The sequence below is a fragment of the Urocitellus parryii genome, chromosome 9 (genome assembly GCF_045843805.1).
Source record: "Urocitellus parryii isolate mUroPar1 chromosome 9, mUroPar1.hap1, whole genome shotgun sequence".
In the NCBI taxonomy this organism is placed as follows: domain Eukaryota; kingdom Metazoa; phylum Chordata; class Mammalia; order Rodentia; family Sciuridae; genus Urocitellus; species Urocitellus parryii.
Genome location: NC_135539.1, coordinates 39240795 through 39260187, shown reverse-complemented (window position 1 = coordinate 39260187; position 19393 = coordinate 39240795).

Genomic DNA, 19393 nt, shown 5'->3' with positions numbered 1-19393 from the left:
ACATAGTGATGCATGTATTGCTACAGTATGATGACCTTAATTCTTTCGAATAAGTATTGAGGACTGGTATAGCTGGGTCATATGGTGGTTTTATTCCTAGTCTTTTAAGGAAACTCCATATTGATTTCCATAGTGGTGGTAGTAATTTACAATCCCACCAACAGTGTAGAAGTGTTCCCTTTTCTCCACATATTCTACAGCATTAATTATTGTCTTATTCTTGATGACTGCCATTATGACTGGGTGAAGTTAATCTGTATAGTTTTTATTTGCACTCCCCTAATTACAAATGATGTTGAAATTTTTTTATATATTTGTTGACAATTTGTGGGGTTTTTTTCTTTTTTATAGATTTTTTAAATAAATACAGTGGAATGCATTATAATTCTTATTACACATATACAGCACAATTTTTCATATCTCTGGTTGTATATAAGGTATGTTGACACTAATTCATGTCCTCATACATGTACTTTGGATAATGATGTATATCACATAATTTTGAGAAGTGTCTGCTCAGTTTATGTTCCCATTATTTGGGGGTTTAAGTTTTTTGAGTTCTTCTATATTTTGGATTTTAATTCTCTGTCAGAAGAGTTGCTAACAAAGGTTTTTCACTCCCTTTGTAGTTTGTCTCTTCAAATTCTTAATTGTTTCCTTTGCTGTGAAAAACTTTTTAACTTGATGTCATCCCATTTACTAATTCTTGGCATGATTTCCTGAGCTTTAGAAGTCCTATTGAGAAAGTCATTGCCTGTGCCTATATGTGGGAGTACAAACCTCACATTTTCTTCCAGGAGATTAATTGTTTTGGTCTATTTCCTAGGTTTTTGGTAAATTATGAGTTGATTTTTGTGCAGGATGGGCAATAAGGGTTTCATCTTATTCTTCTACATATAGATAACCAGTTTTCCCAGAACTATTTGTTTAAAAGGCTATTTTTTCCTTCAATGTTTGTTTTTGGTACCTTTGTCAAGAGTCAGATGTGTGGGTTTGTCTCTGTGTCTTTTATTCTGTACCACTGGTGTATATATCTGTTTTTATGCAAGTATCATTCAGGTTTTGTTGCTAAAGCTCTGTATTGTAATTTGAAGTCAGGTACTGTGATTCCTCCAGCAGTGGCTTTTTTTAGCTTAAAATTGCTTTGACAATTGTGAGGCTCTGATTCTTCCAGATGAAATTTAGGACTGTTTTTTCCCATTTTGTGAAGAATGTTATTCGTCTTTTATTTGAAATGCATTGATTTTGTATATTCCTATTGGTAGAGTAGTCACTTTAACAATATTAATTTTATCTATCCATGAACCTGGAATGTCTTTCCAGTTTCTTGTGCCTTCTTCAACTTTTTCATCAGTGTTCTATAGTTTTCACTGTAGAGGTCTTTCACATTCTTGTTTAGATTTTTTCCTAGATATTTTACTCTTTTGAAGCTTTTGTGAATGGAATTGTTTTTTCTGATTACTTTCACAATGGATTCACTATTGGCATATGGGAAGGCTATTGATTTTTGTATGTTGATTTTCTAGTCCACTATTTTGCTGAATTTATTATCTAAAGCAGTTTTTTGGTGAAGGTTTTTTCTTAATCTTCTAAGTACAGGATCATATAGTCTGCAAATAATGATAATTTGACTTCTTTCCTATTTGCATCCCTTTTATTTCTTTCTCTTGCCTAATTGCTTCGGTTAGAATTTCTAGTACTATATTGAATAGGAGTGGCAAGAGTGGACATTTTTGTCATGTTTCAGGTTTTAAAGGAAATAATTTCAGTTTTTCACCAATCTATACTATGATATTGGCTTTGGGTTTGTCAAATATAGCCTTTATGATGTTGAGATAGATTCCTTCTACTCCTTGTTTCTTCAGTGTTTGTATCATAAATAGGTGCTGAATTTTGCCAAAGGTTTTCTCTGCATCTATTAGGTAACTAATTCATTTTGGTCCTTAATTCTACTTACATAATGAATTACAGTTATTGATTTGTGTAGGTTAAAACATCCTTGCCATCTCTGAGATTAAACCAACTGAGTCATGATGTACAATCTTCTCAATATGCTGTTGGATATGATTTGTTAATATTTTATTAAGGAGTTTTGCATGTAAGTTCATCCATGATATTGGTCGACAGTTATCATTTCTTTATTTGTTCTTCTCTGCTTTGGGTATGAATAAATTTGTAAATGTTTCCTCCCTTTCTATTTTATGAAATTGAGAAGGATTGAAATTAGCTTTTCTTTAAAGGTCTGATATAACTCAACTAAGAATATATCTGGCACTGGGTTTTTCTTTGTTGGAAGACTTTTTATTATGGCTTCTATCTCATTGCCAGTTGTTGATCTGTTTAGGTTTACTGTGTCTTCATCATTCAACTCTGGCCAGTCATACATATCCAGAAAGGTTTTCCAACTTATTACAGCAGAAGTTTTCAAAATAGCCCCTAATAAACCTTTGGATTTCTGGTATGTCTGTGTGCTTCCTCCCTTTTTTGTCTCAAATTTTACAGTTAGGGTATTTTTTCTTTTGGTTAGTGCTGAGAGCCATTGCCAAGTAGGAATGATGCATGGCAATTTCTTTGTCAGCCTACCCCATGTTGCTTAGAGGAAGGACTCTCCATTGTGGACCCAGGTCATTTGCAGTGACTTTGCATGAAAGGTGACCTTGCTTAAGGACCAGGGCAGATCCAGGTTTAGGGTGTATCCTGCTGGGAATAGGGCATATCCTGCTGCCTCAGGAGCACCCGATCCTTGAGTTCCAGTGGGATTCAGAGAGTTTTTTGGGATACAGAGCCCAGTGGAGGTGTGGATTTCCCCAGAACGTGTGTGTAGAGTGCCAGTGACAGTTCGAGAATAAAGAGTTGCTGTTTGAATCTATAAGGTGTGAGTGGCTCGTGATTTTGTGCCCAGCCAGACTGCGGCAGGTTAGTTTGATAGGGCCTACCATTTTGTTTATCTTTTAAAAGAACCAACTCTTTATTTTGTTGATCCTTTGTATTTTTTATTCTCAATTTCATTGATTTTGTCTCTGATCTTAACTATTTCCTTTCTTTTCTTCTACTGGTTTTGGAGTTGGTTTGCTTTTATTCCAAGAGCCTTGAGGTGCATTGTTTATTTGAGATATTTTTAATTTCTTATGTAAGCATTTATAGCTATAAATTTTCCCCTTATAACCACCTTCACAGTGTCCCAGACATTGTATCCCTATTCTCCCTTGATGCTAAGAATCTTAATTTCTCCTCTGATTTCTTCTATCATTCATTTGTCATTCAAAAGTGTATTGTTCAATCCCCATGTGTTTGCATGTTTTCTTCAGGGCTTTTTGTGTTCAATTCTAAATAAATTATGATCTGATAAGATGCAGGGAATTATATTATGTATGTTCCAAACATTGCTTTGTGGCCTAAAATATGTTCCATTTTAGAGAAGGTTCCATAAGCCCCTGAGAAGAAAGTGTATTCAACTGTTGTTGGATGAAATATTCTCTAGATGTCTGATAATTCCATTTGATTTATAATTTTTCAGATACAAATTGTATCATTAAGTTTAGGTCTGAATGGCCTATCTATTGGTGAGACAGGTGTGTTGAAGCTACCCAATATTGTTGTGCTGGTGTTTATCTGAGCTTTAATTTGGTATTCCCTCTTTCATGTAATTAGGTACACCCATAGTTTGAGGCATAAATATTTACTATCATATCTTCTTATTGGATTGTTCACTTTACCAGTATGAAGTGACCTGTTTTAACTTTTCTGATTAATTGTGGCCTGAGGTTTCCTTTGCAAGATATAAAAATATCTGTTGCTGCTTGTTTGGGGCTCCATTCACATGGTATATCAATTTCCATTCTTTCACTTTCAGCTTGTGGCTCTCTTTGCTTGTAATGTGAGTCTCTTGCAAACAACATATAGTTGGGTATTGTTTTAAAATTCATTGTGCCAACCTTCTTTTTATTTAGAAAATAGAGACTGTTCACATTTAATATTACTATAGAGAAATGAGCATTAATTCTTGTCATCTTGTTTAATTTTAATATTTAATTTGGTCCTGTTTCTCATTTGCTTAGCTACTCTACAGATGATATCTGTTCATTTGTGAGCTCTGAGATTTGTTTTCATTTCTTTTGTGTGCAATATTTCTTTAATGCAGTGCTGGTTTGGTTGGTTGTCATGATTCTTTCAGTTTCTGCTTCTCTTGAAAGGTTTTTATTTTCTCTTATATTTTGAATGATAGCCATGTTAGATATAGCAATCTTGTTGACAGTTATTTTGTTTTGTGACTTGGATCACACCATTTCAATCTCTCCTGGATTTAGACTTTGTGTTGAGAAATCAGAAGTGATTCTGATTGTCTTGCATCTAAATGTCACCTGATGCTTTCCTTTTGAAGATTTTAAAACTCTATCCTTGCTCTCTATGTTAGACATCTTAATTATAATTTGTCATATATAGGTTCTTTTTAACCTTGTTTATTTGGGGTTCTGAATGCATCCTGTGTCTGAATGTCTATCTCATTTTCAAGAGAATTTCTGATATTATTTGTCTGAAGATGTTATCCATTCCATTAGCCTGCATCCTCTCATAACCCTCCTCAATTCCAGTGATTCTTAAATTTGGTCCTTTAATGTTGTCCCAGAGTTATTATGTGTTCTAATCAACTTTACTTCTTCTCATTTCTTTAATACTCTCTAAATATTCAAACCTGGTCACATTGCCCTCCAACTCAGATTCTGTCCTTGCATGGTCTATTCTATTTTTTTCTATTATCGAGAAAATAATAGAATAATAATTTTTTATTATTTAGAAAATGTTCAATTTCCAATTAAACATTTTTTTATTTGTTGTGTCTTTCAATTCCAAGATTTCTGTTTGGTTCTTTTTTCAATATTTCTATCTCCTTATTGAATTTCTTATTAATATCTGTGCTGCTTTCCTTTATTCATTTGGTTGTTTTTTATCTGTTCTCTTGGAATTTATTGATCATTTTTTGTGATATTCTTTTGAATTCTTATCTTATATTTCATCCATTTCAATGTCTTTGGAGTCAGTTGTTAAATTATGATTTATGAATATTGTGTTACTTTGATTTTTCATAGTTCTTATATTCTTGTATTGTTTTTATGCATCTGTTGAGATGAATTTCTTTTCTATTTTTATATGTAGCACCTTCTTTTATATGTAGTCTTCTCTTACCAAAATACCCTACAGTGATCTATATTGACAAACTCTCATAGATGTGCTATCTATAGTCTTTTTGGTAATTTTGTCTGTATTTGCTGAAAGAATGGATGTCCAGGAGTGGGCCCTGGGATACCAGTCTTAGCTAAGCCATTCTTAGTTGGGTCCTGATCATCAGTTTGGTTTTTTTCTCTTTTATTCTTTGCACTTAAGTACAGCTGGAGTTTGAAAATAATTAATTTGTGTGTGAAGTAAAGTGTGCTCTCTTTAGGCAGAGTTTATGTCAACAGAAGAGGATTACCCTGTGAATTTGGAGCATCCCCATAGCTTTTCAGTACCTCACAGAAAAGGGGAAAACAAAAAACAGCAGCAATTCATGCAAACAATATATAGCATTAAAATAAATACCTGGTGCCTACTATGACTCTACAACACTAATTTTCACAAAATCAGGAATGATGGGGTCAACAATTTTCTTTTTTTTTTTCTTTTTTTTTTTATTGTTGGTCGTTCAAAACATTACATAGTTCTTAATACATCATATTTCACAGTTTGATTCAAGTGAGTTATGAACTCCCAATTTTACCCCGTATACAGATTGCTGTATCACCTCAGTTACCCTTCCATTGATTGACAAATTGCCTTTCTAGTGTCTGATGTATTCTGCTGTCTGTCCTATTCTCTACTATCCCCCCTCCCCACCTCTCCCCTCCCCTTTTCTCTCTCTACCCCTTCTACTGTAAATCATTTCTTCCATTTGTATTATCTTGTCTTACCCCTCCTTTCCTCTTATATGTCATTTTGTATAACCCTGAGGATCGCCTTCCATTTCCATGCGGTTTCCCTTCTCACTCCCTTTCCCTCCCACCTCTCATCCCTGTTTAATGTAAATCTTCTTCTCAAACTTTCGTCCCTACCCTGTCCTTGTTTACTCCCCTTATATCAAAGGGGTCATTTGGTATTTATTTTTTAAAGATTGACTAGCTTCACTTAGCATAATCTTCTCTAATGCCATCCATTTCCCTCCAAATTCTATGATTTTGTCATTTTTTAATGCAGAGTAATACTCCATTGTGTATAAATGCCACATTTTTTATCCATTCATCTATTGAAGGGCATCTAGGTTGATTCCACAATCTTGCTATCGTGAATTGTGCTGCTATGAACATCGATGTAGCAGTGTCCCTGTAGCATGCTCTTATTAGGTCTTTAGGGAATAGACCGAGAAGGGGAATAGCTGGGTCAAATGGTGGTTCCATTCCCAGCTTTCCAAGAAATCTCCATACTGCTTTCCAAATTGGCTGCACCAATTTGCAGTCCCACCAGCAATGAACAAGAGTGCCCTTTTCCCCGCATCCTCTCCAGCACTTATTGTTGTTTGACTTCCTAATGGCTGCCAATCTTACTGGAGTGAGATGTTATCTTAGGGTAGTTTTGATTTGCATTTCTCTGACTGCTAGAGATGGTGAGCATTTTTTCATGTACTTATTGATTGATTGTATGTCCTCCTCTGAGAAGTGTCTGTTCAGGTCCTTGGCCCTATTATTGATTGGGTTATTTGTTATCTTATTGTCTAATTTTTTGAGTTCTTTGTATATTCTGGTTATTAGGGCTCTATCTGAAGTGTGTGGAGTAAAGATTTGTTCCCAGGATGTAGGCTCCCTGTTTATCTCTCTTATTGTTTCTTTTGCTGAGAAAATCTTTTTAGTTTGAGTAAGTCCCATTTGTTGATTCTAGTTGTTAACTTTTGCGCTATGGGTGTCCTATTGAGGAATTTGGAGCCCGATCCCACAGCATGTATATCATAACCAACTTTTTCTTCTATCAGATGCCGTGTCTCTGATTTAATATCAAGCTCCTTGATCCATTTTGAGTTAACTTTTGTGCATGGCGAGAGATAGAGATTCAGATTCATTTTGATGCAAATGGATTTCCAGTTTTCCCAGCACCATTTGTTGAAGATGCTATCCTTCCTCCATTGCATGCTTTTAGCCCCTTTATCAAATATAAGATAGTTTTGTGGGTTGGTTACTGTGTCCTCTATTCTGTACCATTGGTCCACCCGCCTGTTTTGGTACCAGTACCATGCTGTTTTTGTTACTATTGCTCTGTAGTATAGTTTGAAGTCTGGTATCGCTATACCGCCTGATTCACACTTCCTGCTTAGCATTGTTTTTGCTATTCTGGGTCTTTTATTATTCCATATGAATTTCATGATTCTTTTATCTATTTCTACAAGAAATGCTGCTGGGATTTTGATTGGCATTGCTTTAAACTTATAGAGAACTTTTGGTAATATCGCCATCTTGATGATGTTGGTTCTGCCTATCCATGAGCAGGGTATATTTTTCCATCTTCTAAGGTCTTCTTCTATATCTTTCTTTAGGGTTCTGTAATTTTCATTGTATAAATCTTTCACCTCTTATGTTAGGTTGATTCCCAAGTATTTTATTTTTGGGGGGGATATTGTGAATGGAGTAGTTGTCCTCATTTCGATTTCAGAGGATTTGTCACTGATATACAGGAATGCCTTTGATTTATGCGTGTTGATCTTATATCCTGTCACTTTGCTGAATTCATTTATTAGCTCTAATAGCTTCTTTGTAGACCCTTTTGGGTCTGCTATGTATAGAATCATATCATCTGCAAATAGTGATAATTTAAGTTCTTCTTTTCCTATTTTTATGCCTTTAATTTCTTTCGTCTGTCTAATTGCTCTGGCCAGTGTTTTGAGGACTATGTTGAACAGAAGTGTTGAGAGAGGGCATCACTGTCTTGTACCAGATCTTAGAGGGAATGCCTTCAATTTTTCTCCATTCAGAATGATGCTGGCCTGTGGCTTATCATAGATTGCTTTTACAATGTTGAGGTATGATCCTGTTATCACTAATTTTTCTAGTGTTTTGAACATAAAGGGATGCTGCACTTTGTCGAATGCTTTTTCTGCATCTATCCAGATGATCATATGGTTCTTATTTTTAAGTCTATTGATGTGGTGAATAACATTTATTGATTTCCGTATATTAAACCAGCCTTGCATCCCAAGGATGAATCCTACTTGATCATGGTGTATAATTTTTTTGATATGTATTTGAATCCGATTCGCCAGAATTTTATTGAGGATTTTTGCATCAAGGTTCATTAGAGATATTGGTCTGTAGTTTTCTTTCTTTGAAGTGTCTTTGTCTGGTTTCGGAATCAGGGTGATGTTGGCCTCATAGAATGAATTTGGAAGTTCTCCCTCTTTTTCTATTTCCTGAAATAGCTTGAAAAGTATTGGTGTTAGTTCCTCTTTAAAGGTTTTGTAAAACTCTGCTGTATACCCATCCGGTCCTGGGCTTTTCTTAGTTGGTAGTCTTTTGATGGTTTCTTCTATTTCCTCTATTGTTATTGGTCTGTTTAGGTTGTCTATATCCTCCTGGCTCAATCTGGGCAGATCATAAGACTCAAGGAATTTATCTATGCCTTCACTATCTTCTATTTTATTGGAGTATAAGGATTCAAAGTAATTTCTGATTATCTTCTGTATTTCTGAAGTGTCTGTTGTGATATTGCCTTTTTCATCCCGTATGCTAGTAATTTGGGTTCTCTCTCTTCTTCTCTTCGTTAGCATGGCTAAGGGTTTGTCAATTTTATTTATTTTTTCAAAGAACCAACTTTTAGTTTTGTCAGTTTTTTCAATTGTTTCTTTTGTTTCAATTTCATTAATTTCAGCTCTGATTTTAATTATTTCTTGCCTTCTACTTCTTTTGCTGTTGTTTTGCTCTTCTTTTTCTAGGATTTTGAGATGAAGTATGAGATCATTTATTTGTTGGTTTTTTCTTTTTTTGAAGAATGAACTCCAAGCAATGAATTTTCCTCTTAGAACTGCTTTCAATGTGTCCCATAGATTCCGATATGTTGTGTCTGTGTTTTCATTTAACTCTAGGAATTTTTTAATTTCCTCCTTGATGTCTTCTAAAACCCATTGATCACTCAGCAACCTATTGTTCATTCTCCAAGTGATGCTTGATTTTTCCTTTCTTCTTTTATCATTGATTTTCAGTTTCATTCCATTATGATCAGATAAGATGCATGGTATTATCTCTACCCCTTTGTATTGTCTAAGAGTTGCCCTGTGACATAGTATATGGTCTATTTTTGAGAAGGTTCCATGTGCTGCTGAGAAAAAAGTGTAGCTACTTGATGTTGGGTGGTATATTCTATATATGTCAATTAAGTCTAGGTTGTTAATTGTGTTATTGAGTTCTATAGTTTCCTTATTTAACTTTTGTTTGGAAGATCTGTCCAGTGGTGAGAGAGGTGTGTTGAAGTCTCCCATGATTATTGTATGGTGGTCTATTAGACTCTTGAACTTGAGAAGAGTTTGCTTGATGAACACGGCTGCACCATTATTTGGGGCATATATATTTATGATTGTTATGTCTTGTTGGTGTATGGTTCCCTTGAGCAGTATGAAGTGTCCTTCTTTATCCCTTTTTATTAGCTTTGGCTTGAAATCTATTTTATTAGATATGAGTATGGACACTCCTGCTTGTTTCTGCGGTCCATATGAGTGATATGATTTTTCCCAACCTTTCACCTTCAGCCTATGTATATCTTTTCCTATCAAATGCGTCTCCTGTAGACAGCATATTGTTGGGTCTTGTTTTGTGATCCATTCTACTAGCCTGTGTCTCTTAATTGGTGAGTTTAAGCCATTAACATTTAGAGTTATTATTGAGATATGGTTTGTTCTTCTATCCATATTTGTTTATTGATGTTACTAAACCTGATTTGTTATCCTCTTTGACTACTTTCCCCCCTTTACTGTCCTACCTCCCATTGTTGGTTTTCAATGTTATTTTCCATTTCCTCTTCCTGTAATGTTTTGCCAAGGATTTTTTGAAGAGATGGTTTTCTAGTTGCGAATTCTTTTAACTTTTGTTTATCGTGGAAGGTTTTAATTTCATCTTCTAACCTGAAGCTTAATTTCGCTGGATTCACGATTCTTGGTTGGAGCCCATTGTCTTTCAGTGTTTGAAATGGGGTCAACAATTTTCAACAACAAAAACAATAAATGTGAATTAAATCTGGCATACAGAACTAATACTTCAAGTATCAACTATGCCATCCACAGCAGTAATAATTGTAACAACATGAATGGTGGGGGCAGGACTATATAAACCAAATAGTTTTAAAAGATGGTAAGAGCACAGTTATTATGAAGATAAGAAGGTAGAAAGCAGTTAAGAATGTTCAAAATGTGGACAGAGCATGAAAAAGAGATGTAGCATGTGATGGTGTTAAGGGGGGGATAGGAAAAATAAAGGGAGACAGGAAGAGAGAACAAAAGAAGTTATTAGCTAGCAGGAGAAGAAAGGAGAGAAAGAGAAAATAGCTAAAATAAAATTAAAATACATAAACACAAAACCCTAACACTCAAAAGACAAGGTGAGGAAAAATAACTATGCTTTTAAAATCATTTAAAATGTTAAAACTAAGGGAGGGAAAGAAACAAACGTGTATGTGTTTTGTGTTCCCAAACCAATCATGTATAGCAAGAACACCTAAAAGGTTGTGAGGGAAAGATTCCTAGTGAAAAATTAAAGAATCATCTCCGCTGAGGTGGTCAAAACAGTCAAAAAGAATGGATGGTCACTGCCTATGCACAACTGTTTTTCTTTTCATTTATTCTTGAGGAGTATATGGAGTAAGAGAGGAAAGAGCAATGGTTGGGGCTGTTAACCCTTTCCTCCTTTTGTTAGCTTATAAAGCTCTCAGTTGAAGTGGCCCAAAATTGAAGCTGGTTGAAATAATATTCCTTTCCTACTAGTACAAGGTAGAACAGAATGGAAAGCAATTCAGATTGGAGTTTCTCCTGCAAGGACTAAATAAATGCACACCCAGCATTGGAGTTGCTGCAGATTTGGAATTGCTGCAGAGTTCTATGAGCAGTTCTTTCTGGGAGCTGGGGCTTAGGTCTACTCAGGTCTCACGGTATTTCTTGGGTATTATGTACTCTAAAGAGAATAGATCAACACATTCCTAGGGCTCAACAGATGCCAATCTCTATTGGGAAATGGATCTCAGGCTTCTAGTCCAATTTTCAATAGTCTTCCTCTTCTGAATGCACCTGAGCTAATCTTAACAGTCCACAATCCTATCTGCAGTGTAGACTTCTGAGGTTCCACCAGAACCATCCATTAAGCTCTGCTTACAATATTCTTAAGCACTTCCAGCTGGCACTTCTACCACCTTTTAAAAATTTCTTCAACATAAATTAACTCCAAAGGCTTTTCTTTTATAACATGCCATGTAGCCTACAAAAGACCAGCCATATTGTTTTTAATATTGGTTAACAATATCAACTAATAAAAACAGCATCATGATTGTTTGAACTAAATTTTAAGTTGAATACTAAAAACTTAACCTCCCAAATTGGGCTATAACATCTTGGTAAAAAATGTAATAAAAATTATTTGATAAAGGTGATGAGTTTTCACACTTGAAAATAATGTTTTTATTCTAGTCTATCTTGATCAATTGCTGGCAGCAACTCATTGCAGATATAATCTCAAGACTTTGTGGTGTGTACTTGTCACTAAATGCATAACTTATTACAGACACAGAGTCACAGAAATTTTGAACATTATTTGTATACAATTTTTTTTTAATCCCGAGCCCTTTTTATTTTTTTCTTATTTTATTTTTTTTATTGGTCGTTCATAACATTACATAGTTCTTAATACATCATATTACACGGTTTGATTCACGTGGATTATGAACTCCCCCTTTTACCCCGTATACAAATTGCTGTATCACATCAGTTTCCCTTCCATTGATTGACATATTGCCTTTCTAGTGTCTGATGTATTCTGATGTCTGTCCTATTCTCTACTATCCCCCCTCCCCTCCCCTCCCCTCCCCTCCCCTTTTCTCTCTCTACCCCTTCTACTGTAAATCATTTCTTCCATTTGTATTATCTTGTCTTACCCCTCCTTTCCTCTTGTATGACATTTTGTATATCCCTGAGGATCGCCTTCAATTTCCATGCAATTTCCCTTCTCACTCCCTTTCCCTCCCACCTCTCATCCCTGTTTAATGTAAATCTTCTTCTCAAGCTCTTCATTATTTGTATACAATTAAATAGACCACATTGGAAGAAGACAAGAAGATCATAGGTCTCTGAAGTGCCAAAAAGTAAACTTAAGCCTGTTATGGAAGCATAGAAACATCAGCAAAATACTTTCAGATGGATACAGTCACAATAGATCCTGCTTCCAAGAATTCTAGAGAAAATATGAGTTTCTGGATAAGAATCTGATAGAAAAGGGCCCAGGCCTGGGAAGATTTGTAATGAGAGAAAATCATCGTCTGCTTATGTCTTCCTCCTCTTCCTTTGTGATGCTTACTCGCTTAGGATGTCCATTTTCCCAGAATACCTTACTCCATCACTCCATTAGAACCTGCTCTGAGACTGCAGTCCTTATACCTATAATGAGATGTTGTCAAGACCTAACCCTCAGAGTATGTATTATATGAAATTTTCTGTCTATACTGTGTTTTTCTTCCCTTTTCTTGGTTCTTTCTACATGACAGTAGTATCCATTTTTTGACATAATTATAAAAGCATGTGATATATCTTTTTAAATTATTTTTACTTGTAGATGAGCAAAATATCTTTATTTTTATTGATTGATTTTTATGTGGTGCCAAGGATCAAACCCAGTGCCTCATGCATGTGAGGCAAGAGCTCTACCACTGATCTTCAACCCCAGACCAATGGAATATATATTGTTCTAATTCAATCTCCAGTAACTCTTCTTCCTCTTTCCTCCCCCCAACTCCATTCCCTCTATTGATTTCTCTGCAATTTACCCTTAGTTTTTCTTATTAATTTCTTGTGGATGTACAAAATGGTGAGATTTACTGTGGTGTATTCATATATGTACATAGAAAAGTTATGTCAGATTCATTCAACTGTCTTCCCCGTTCGAGTCCCCCTTTCTTCCCTTTATTCCCCTTTGTGTAATCCACTGAACTTTAATTCTTCCCCCCACTACTTATTGTGGGTTAGCTTCCACATATCAGAAAATATTTGATCTTTGGTTTTGGGGACCTGGCCTACTTCACTTAGCATGACAGTCTCAAGATTCATCCAATTTCTAGCAAAAGTCATAAGGTAATTCTCATTTGTGGCTAATATATACCGCATTTTCTTTAACCATTTATCTGTTGAAGGGCACCTAATTTGGCTCAATAACTTAGCTATTGTGAATTTTGCTGTCATAAATGTTGATGTGGCTGTATCACTGTAGTATGATGATTTTAAATCCTTTGGATATATATTGAGTGAGATGTCTGGATCAAATGGTGGTTCCATTCCTAGTTTTTAAAGGAATCTCCACATTGCTTTCCAGAGTGGTTGCATCAATTTGCAGTCCAATCAGCAATATATGAGTGACCCATTTTCTCCACAATCTCATCAACATATATTGATGCTTGTATTCTTTATAATTGTAATTCTGACTGGAGTGAGATGAAATCTCAGTATAGTTTTACTTTATATTTTTCTAATTGCTAGGATGTTGAATATTTTTCATATATTTGTTGGTGGTTCATATTTCTTCTTTTGAGAACTATCATCTATTTAGTCCCTTTGCCCATTTTTTGTAGGGTTGTGTGCTTTGTTTCATTTTAGGTTTTGTTTGTTTGTTTGTTGTTAACTTTTTTGAGTTATTTGTATACATTTGTTATTAATGCCCTATCTGAGGAGCAGGGGGCAAAGATTTTCTCCCAATTCTGTAGACTCTCACTTCATGCTATTATTTCCTCCACTTTTTAATTTTAGGTCATCCCATTTATTAATTTTTTATTTAACTTCTTGCACATTAAGAGTCTTGTTAGGAGAGTTGGTTCCTGAGCCAATATGGTGGGGGGGGAGCTACATTTTCTCCTAGCAGATGCAGGATTTCTGGTCTAATTCCTAGGTCTTTGATGCACTTTTTGTGTAGGATAAGACATAGGTGTTAAATTTCATTCTTCTATATGTGAATTTCCAATTTTCCCAGCACTATTTGTTTAATAGGCTATCTATTCTCCAACATACATTTTTGGCACCTTTGTCAAGTATGAGATAACTGTATTTATGTAGGTCTGTCTCTGTGTCTTCTCTTCATTGGTCTTCATGCCTGTTTTGGTGCCAATATGATGCTTTTTTGTTACTATAGTTCTGTAGTTTAGTGTAAGTTCTGATATTGATGGCTCCTGTTTTGCTCTTCTCACCAAGAATTACTTTGTCTATTCTGGACCTTTTATTTTTTCAAGTGAATTTTATGATACCTTTTCTATTTCTATAAATAATGTCATTGGAATTTTGATGGTAGCTGTATTGAACCTGTATATCACTTTGGAAGTATGACCATTTTTACAATATTAATTCTGCCTATCCAAGAACATGGGAGATCTTTCCATCTTCTAAGGTCTTCTTCAATTTCTTTAGTTTTTTTAATTCTGCCTATCCAAGAACATGGGAAATCTTTCCATCTTCTAAAGTCTTCTTCAATTTCTATAATTTTCATTGTAAAGATCTTTCACCTCTTTTGTTACATTGATTCCCAAGGGTTTTTTTTTCTTTTTTCTTTTAGGCTATTGTGAATGAAATAGCTGTTCTTAATTTTTTTCAGCATATTCATCATTGGAGTATAGAAAAGTGATTGGTTTATGGGTGTTGCTTTTATATGCTACTTTGATGAATTAATTTAAGAGTTCTAGAAGACTTCTGGTAAATTATTTTAGGTCTTCTAAATACAGAATCATTCAGTTGGCAAACACAGATATTTTGAGCTCTTTCTTTCCTTTTTGTATCCCCTTGATTTCTTTCTCTTGCCTAATTGCTCTGGCAAGAGTTTCAAGGACTGTGTTAAATAGGAGTGATGAAAGTGGGCATCCCTGTCTTGTTCCTGTTTTTAGAGAGAATACTTTAAGTTGTTTCTCCATTTAGAATAATGTTTGCCTTGTGTTTGTTGTAAATAGCCTTTACAATGTTGAGGTATATTTTTTTCTAACCCTATTTTTCTAGTGTTATAAACATGGTGTATTTTGTCAAATGATTTTTCTACATCTATTGAGATAATCATGTGATTTTTGTCTTTAAGTCTATTTATGTGGTGAATTACATTGATTGATTCCATATGTTGAACTGACCTTGCATTCCTGGGATTAAATCTACTTGTTCATGGTGCACTATCTTTTTAATGTGTTTTTATGCAATTTTCCAGTATTTTCCTAATTTTTGCATCTATGTTCATCAAGGATATCGGCCACATATTTAATTTAGTTTTAGCCCCTATGACCCCACTTCTCAGTGCCAATTTCTGTTTTAACTAACTTGTCTATCACTGTGACCAAAAGATTTGACAAAAACAATGCAAGGGGAGCTCACCCCTTTAGAAGTTCAGTTCTTAGTCAACCAACTCCACAACTCTCCATAACTCAAAATTAGTCAGAACATCGTGGCAGAAATGCATGTTGGAAGAAAACTTAGGACATGAAAACCAGGAAGCAGAAAGAGCTTGCTTGCCCCTAGTGACTCCTCCAACGGCTCCCTACCTGCCTATAGTGATTGCCCAGTTAATCTATATCAGTGAATTAATGCACAGAATCATTTAAAGCATTCATAAACCAATCATTTCACATCTAAATTTTTTTGCATTTTCTTACACATGAAATTTTGGGGGCTATAGTTCATATGTAAACCATAACACACATCAGATCTCCATTTGCCAGCTGAGAAATATGGAACACTTATCAAACACCAGTTTGCTGTTCAACCTCTGAATCAACTAAGTTCAGGCTACTCTCCTGATCTACAGAATTTTCCATTCCAGATCTTTCCATCATGTTTCTATGCATTTTCCCACTTCTCTGTGGTGAACCAGCACTGCTACCACTGCTATGGCTGCAACCAGCTTGGCCCAAATACTCTTTCTTGTCCTTTGTTTAATGCACTCAAATTTCCAAGTCTCTAAGACACTCTTTTGACTATTGAATACTGAATTTTAGTGAAATCCCTCTTTCACCCACCTTGCTGAGGAACAGTACTCTGCTTCTCATGTCCCAAGACATGGAGAAATTAGAAATGCAGTTTTTCTCTAATGCATCATCTTGAATTGATATTCTTTTATGACTACTTAATTGTGGTCTAATTTATTCTTCAGGTTTTTTAAAAGGCTAGATTCCTCTTTAAAACTGGAAAAACATATTGGTAGTAAAGTACTTTTTATTGTCATTTATTTCTAATGTTTTAATTAGTGCATTATATTCATTCATAATAGTGGGGTTCATTTTTACATAATCACTCATGCATAGAACATAATTTATTCCATTTCAATCCCCAATACTTCTTTCTTCTTTTTCCCATTTTCTCACCTTCTTCCCCTGCATGAGACAGTTTTTACTTTAAGTTGCTTTAGTTCCAATAAGACACATTTTTTTCACCTTTTAAAACTTAACACCAAAAATCACATAACAGTCTGTTGGTATCCCAAAAATGTCTGGAATAATAACCCAAACATTAATCTTCCTTATACTGTAATTTATTTTAAAAAATCAAAGGCTGCAATACTGTTAATAATGGATATTCATAGGCATTTTCATTTTTCCAGCCATTGTAACAAAAATACTATAAAGTGGAAATTATAAGAATAAGGTCAAGGGAATTATACCAGTTTTTAACAATCTCATTCCCTCTTTGGCTCAGGTTGGAAGACACATAAAAGAAGAAGGTTTATTGTAAACTGGGACTATTGATATGGTTCTTACACTAATCTGGGAAAATTGCCCATGCTGACAACATCTTCTAAGCCAGGATTGCTCTTTGGATTGTCTTTATAAGATATTTGTGATTGTGAGATTAACAACTTGCCAAACCTGTCTTGATAAGTATTTTCTTTTGTTGTCCTCATTGAAGGGTAAAAATTTGTTTTTTGAGGAACTTCATTTTGCACATTTTCAGAAAGAAAGCAAAAATGTTATCCTTCCCTCATCCTAGAAATAAAGGCATGATTGGGTTATTTGGTTTTGTTTGTTTGTTTTGTTTTATTTTGTTTTGGTGCTTAACTTTTTGAGTTCTTTATATACCCTATGCTCTATCTGATGTGTGAGGGGTAAAAATTTGCTCCCAGGATGTACGCTCTCTGTTCACCTCACAGATTGTTTCTTTTGCTGACAAGAAACTTTATAGTTTGATTCCATCCCATTTATTGATTCTTGGATTTAATTCTTGCACTATAGGAGTCTTATTAAGGAAGTTGGGGCCTAATCCTACATGATGAAGATTAAGGCCTACTTTTTCTTCATTTAGACACAGAGTCTCTGGTTTAATTCCTAGGTCCTTGATCCATTTTGAGTTAAGTTTTGTTCATGGTGAGAGATAGGGGTTTAATTTCATTTTGTTGCATGTTGATTTCCAATTTTCCCAGCACTATTTGTTGAAGATGCCATCTTTTCTCCAGTGCATGTTTTTGGCACCTTTGTCTTAAATAAGATAATTGTAATTTTGTGGGTTAGTCTCTGTGTCCTCTATTCTGTACCATTGGTCTACCAATCTGTTTGGGTGCCAGTACCATGCTGTTTTTGTTACTATTGCTCTGTAGTATAGTTTAAGTTCTAGTATAGCAATGCCACCTGCTTTACTCTTCCTGCTATCATCTCACTCCAGTCAGAATGGCATCTATTATGAATACAAACAACAATAAGTATTGGCAAGAACGTGGGAAACAAGGTACATTCATACATTGCTGGTGGGACTGAAAATTGGTGCAGCCGATATGGAAAGCAGTATGGAGATTCCTTGGAAATCTGGGAATGGAACCACCCTTTGACCCAGCTATCCCTCTTCTCAGACTATACCCAAAGGACTTAAAAACAGCATACTACAGGGACACAGCCACATCAATGTTTATAGCAGCACGATTCACAATAGCTAAACTGTGGAGCCAATCTAGGTGCCCTTCAGTGGATGAATGGATTTTTAAAAAGTGGCATATACACACAATGGAATTTTACTCAGCAATAAAAGAGAATAAAATCATGGCATTTGCAGGTAAATGGATGGCAATGGAGAAGCTAATGCTAATTGAAATTAGCCAATCCCAAAATAACAAATGCTGAAAGTTTTCTCTGATATAAGGAGGCTAACTCATAGTGGAGTAGGGAGGGGGAGTATGGAAGGAATAGATGAATTCTAGATAGGGCAGAGGGGTTAGAGGGAAAGGGAGGGGCAGGGGATTAGCAAGGATGGTGGAATGTGATGGACATCATTATCCAAAGTATATGTATGAGGACACAAATTGGTGTCAATATACTTTATATACAACCAGAGATATGAAAAATTGTGATATATGTGTTTAATAAGATTTGTAGTGCAAAAAAATAAAGTACATGTATAAAGACATGAATTGGCATGAACATACTTTGTATACAAAGATACGAAAAATTGTACTCTATATGTGTAATAAAAATTGTAATGCATTCTGCTGTTGTGTATTTAAAAAATAAAATCAATTAAAAATAAAGGTATAAAATTTCCTTTTTATTTTTTAATATGTATTATTATTTTTAATTGTAGTTGAACACAATAGCTTTATTTTACTTGCTTATTTTTTTATGTGGTGCTGAGGATCAAACCCAGGGCCTGCCCGAGTGCTAGGTGAGAGTTCTACCACTTAGCCACAACCCCAGCCAGAAATTTCCTTTTAAATCATGATACTTAGAAGTTTACCAGCAGCACCTAAAATGAACAAAAAAGCGGGGAACAAATGCTTTTACTATATATTTTAGATTTCTTTGGTTAGGGTTCTCCCTATGTGGTGTTCATATTTCTTCTTTCAATTTATATTACCAAAGGAGGGAGAGAGAGAGAGAGAGAGAGAGAGAGAGAGAGAGAGAGAGAGAGAGAGAGAACAGACAGACACAGGAAAAACATATATATAAACTTAGTGGTTGCTGAAACTGAGGAGGTTGCTCTCTAGTATTCTGTGCAAGCATTTCCAGAATTTCAGCTTGCTGGAAATGCTGAGAAAATATTCTGACATTTTCATTTTGCAATTGTTTCTTGAAGAATTACAGTATATATTCTGATGTCCAAATCTTGATTACTCTTTTATTGTTTAGATGTTTCTTTGGTGTTGGTAAAGTTGTGGGTGTGCCTTTTGTTTTACTTTTGAATGGTCATTAATTC